The sequence below is a fragment of the Phallusia mammillata genome, chromosome 7, assembly GCF_965637545.1.
Source record: "Phallusia mammillata chromosome 7, kaPhaMamm4.hap1.1, whole genome shotgun sequence".
In the NCBI taxonomy this organism is placed as follows: domain Eukaryota; kingdom Metazoa; phylum Chordata; class Ascidiacea; order Phlebobranchia; family Ascidiidae; genus Phallusia; species Phallusia mammillata.
In genome coordinates this window covers 7,727,651-7,731,745 of record NC_137258.1, presented here as the reverse complement: position 1 = coordinate 7,731,745, position 4,095 = coordinate 7,727,651, and positions in this window count along the sequence as shown.

Genomic DNA, 4,095 nt, shown 5'->3' with positions numbered 1-4,095 from the left:
CACGTGGTCTTGTTGAAATTAGATAGTCTGCAATTTCCACACGAATTATCCCTGTGAAAGTGCGCCCATAACAAGCAACTTCAGCTATATCACAATCCAGCGCAGGTGCCAAGTCGCGTTCTTTCGACGCATATTATCGACTGTGATCTACGTTGAAAAGTCCATTTGCCGGAAAGTTAAAAATCTACCTCCGTCAGTTTGGTAGCAGTCGATTGGCCAGGCTTGTATGGTGTTTAGTAACAAACTTGCGAGCGTTCTTGTGGCGGATGCTGCGTGACGCATCACGATTTAAAAACAATCCTTGCGTAAGTTTAAACAATTGCAACGACATGTGATTGTAATTTCTTACTGCAAAATTAGCAAGAAAAATTGAAGATTTTGCGCATGGTGGGGATTTTCACCCGATCCGTCTGGAAGACCCCGATTAAAATCGGCTGTGTTACGCAGAATAATGCGTTTCTTATCGGGCGGGATTAGAATCTTTAGAACCTGTGTTATATCACAGCCCGATTGCGGACGGTTTTATCGGTAATGGCAGTGGAGCATTAAATTTGTTTTTTATTGGCAAATATTATTTTTGCTGTGATAATAATCGCAGGTAAATTGGGTTTTATATCAAAATGGCAGTTAATTGTAAAACAGCAAGACAAAAACAAATGCATTCTAAGCTGTGAAATGAATATGTTAAACACTAAAATGAGCCAAGAATCAAGATTGAAGTACCTGATTGGCATCAAGGTTCTGGCAATGAAGCAATGCAAAGAGACCTTTCAGTGAGAAGAATTTCAAGTTATTACCTTTGTATGAAGCAAAGTGAGGACCAGCACACTGTCATATGAGGGCTTGTAGATTGGATTTGAATTGAAATGATTTACAGTAAGTGGCTGCCTTGTTACTGCCTTTCTAAACTCAACTCTTTCTGTATTTCTGGCTGATGTTATTTTGAATTTTAGCACAGTTAAAAACCCCAATATTGAATATTAACTCTGTTTTATAACACTTAGACTGCTTATTGGTGACTAAACTCAAGCCTCTTTTGTTTAACCCATAATTGTCAAGTCAAATGAGCATACACTTTATCTTTATTTTTTTATTGCAGTTCACCATCCGGGAAAAATGCTTAAAGCTTGAAAAAATCAACAGAAACATTCCATATCAAAAAAATTGAAGAAACTCTTTCATTGCGGAAGAATTTTGTCGACAAAAACAGCTCTCTCTTAAAGTGTCAGCAAAATCATTGATGTATACGACCTGTTACTTGCCTCACAGGAGAAAATTGTGTGTCGAGATATCAAGTCAAGTCAAGTCAAGTCAAATTTTATTTGCATAGTCACTTCATCATTACAGTTCCATTGTTGAACGGATACGTAAACAGCAAGGACACCGAAAAAACCGTAGGTTATCGAGTCAAGTGTCCTGTTATTTGAATTGTGGTTGAATTCCGTTTTGGGTATGTCCTGCCGTGGGATCGCAACCGACCGCACGAACCTGGCGGGGTACGTCCGGTTGCATAAGACGGTGTTTGAACCCGCAGGTTCTGCTGGCCAAATGAAACCCGCCTAAACGGAAACACCAGCTCGGTTCCTCGGAACGTTTCCTGTGATCCCGTAGGCAGACCCGGGTGTCCCGAGGACAGTTCGTTGCGACGATGAAACTGTTGTCGTCGAGCATCTCCTCCTCTGCTTTTGTAAGATCGATCTCGAGATCTCTGATGTTGTTCGCTGGGGAAGGTGCTGCACTGTCTTCGACCCGGATGGCTGATCTGAAAAAACCGAATCCTACGGCAGTATTTTGTTCTTTTTATGTGACCAAGTTATCCAGTTTAATGATGTAATAGTATGGAATAAAAAGTCAAAAAGTAAAATCACACTAAGATAAAACTGAAACACACACAAAAAAAACACGAAAGAAAAAAAGTGAAAACTGTGGTAGTTATGACGTAGGAGAACAAGCTGTATTATATGAATTCTGGTATAGGCGAGGACAGGAAAGTGAAATAATTGTTGAGGGGTGATATTGCCTTAATAAATACAAGCGAAGCTGTTTCTTAAAAGAGGACAAGCGTGACAGAGACTTAATATCGCGTGGTAAGTCTTCCCATACTTTTGGACCTCGATGACAAATTGATCTTGTGCCGAACGCGGTGTTTACGCGTGGATGAAAGTAGTTCTGGTTTTCAGCCCTTCGGGTGTTGTAATGGTGTACTGACGTAATAGGTGTGAAAAGGGAGTTGTATGTGGAAGGTAGTGCACCAGTATGAAACGAATGCAGCAGTTTGGCTACCTCAAGTTTGTAAATGTCTTTAAATTTTAGAAGACGCAAATCATGATATAGTGGAGTAGCGCGACATCGGTAAGGGCTGCGAGTAATAGCTCGCAAAATTTTGTTATGTTTGATGTTAAGGGTTTTAATTGATGCAGCGTATCCGCTACCCCACGCCGCGATCGCATATTGCAGATAGGGGTACGCAAAAGAGTAATAAATAATGCGGAGAAACTGTTGTCCAAAGTAGTCACGCAGCTTGTACATGATACCGCAGGCTTGTGCTAGTTTTCGTTCCACATGAGCTATGTGTTTCTCCCATTTTAACTGATATGCACCACATACTTTAGTTTTACATGAATCAAATCGGAATATGTGTTATTTCTTTTCCACTGTTCTACCTGCCTGCAAGTTTACTTATTAGTTCTTATACCCAAATTAAGAATTTGTATTCAAACATTTGTAGGCGTTGATATTATTTTACCTCCATGGTGATTATGGTCTCATGTAAATTCTGAGAATGTTTTGCACTCTGATGTAGAATCGGACAGTGAAGTGATTCATCAGACATAAATTGAGAACCTCTAGTTTTGACCAGTAGTCTGCATGATAGCATGTTGTAACAATTGGGTGGTTCAACCTCATCTTTCACATGATATCCGGTTTAATTTTCTTGATAATTCAGCAAATCATTACATTTTCAGCTGTACAATATTGTTTCACCTTTTTGTTTTATTTTAGTCTGTTTACTTAAAGATCCTTGTTTAGTATGTACTATGTACTTGTAAATGCAGGTTTTAACTGACCAATCAACCAATTGCTGTGAATGTAATTATTTATTCTCTTCCCATTTATTTCTGCTTCATATAGCTATGGGACTCAACTTGAAAATGTTGAAGTGTGGAAATTGGGTTCATAAGGTGCTTTTTCCATCAATAAAGTGTTGTCCTCACTGTGCATTTGGTGTTTCATCATTTTCATTAGTACAGGCTTTAACGTGTTTGAGACCACTAACGGCTTGAGGTATATGTAAACGGTTTTTACACGCCAACTCTAAACAACATTCAGTAAACGCTTGCAAAATATCGTTTAAATCTGATCATAACCTCGTAAATGAGAGACGTGCATCATAAGCGAACGCAGGGCATGACCGCTTTAAAAATGATTTTTGCGCTGTCGAATTATGTATCCTATAAAAGCTCCAGATGACAAACGGTTTAAGATAAACACAAACGGTTTTCACAGGTCAATTCTAAAATACATCCAGTAAAGGCATACAAAATATCGTTTAAATCTAATCATAACCTCGTAAATGAGAGGCGTGCATCATAAGCGAACGCAGGACATGACCGCTTTAAAAATGATTTTTGCGCTGTCGAATTATGTAGCCTATAAAAGCTCCAGATTTTAAACGGTTAAAGATAAACACAAACGGTTTTCACAGGTCAACTCTAAAATACATCCAGTAAAGGCATACAAAATATCGTTTAAATCTAATCATAACCTCGTAAATGAGAGGCGTGCATCATAAGCGAACGCAGGACATGACCGCTTTAAAAATGATTTTTGCGCTGTCGAATTATGTAGCCTATAAAAGCTCCAGATTTTAAACGGTTAAAGATAAACACAAACGGTTTTCACAGGTCAACTCTAAAATACATCCAGTAAAGGCATATAAAATATCGTTTAAATCTGATCATAACCTCGTAAATGAGAGGCGTGCATCATAAGCAAACGCAGGGCATGACCGCTGTAAAATGATTTTTGCGCGGTCTACCCATATAGCATGTACAGGCTCCAGATTTTAAACGGTTTAAAGTTATTGTCACATTT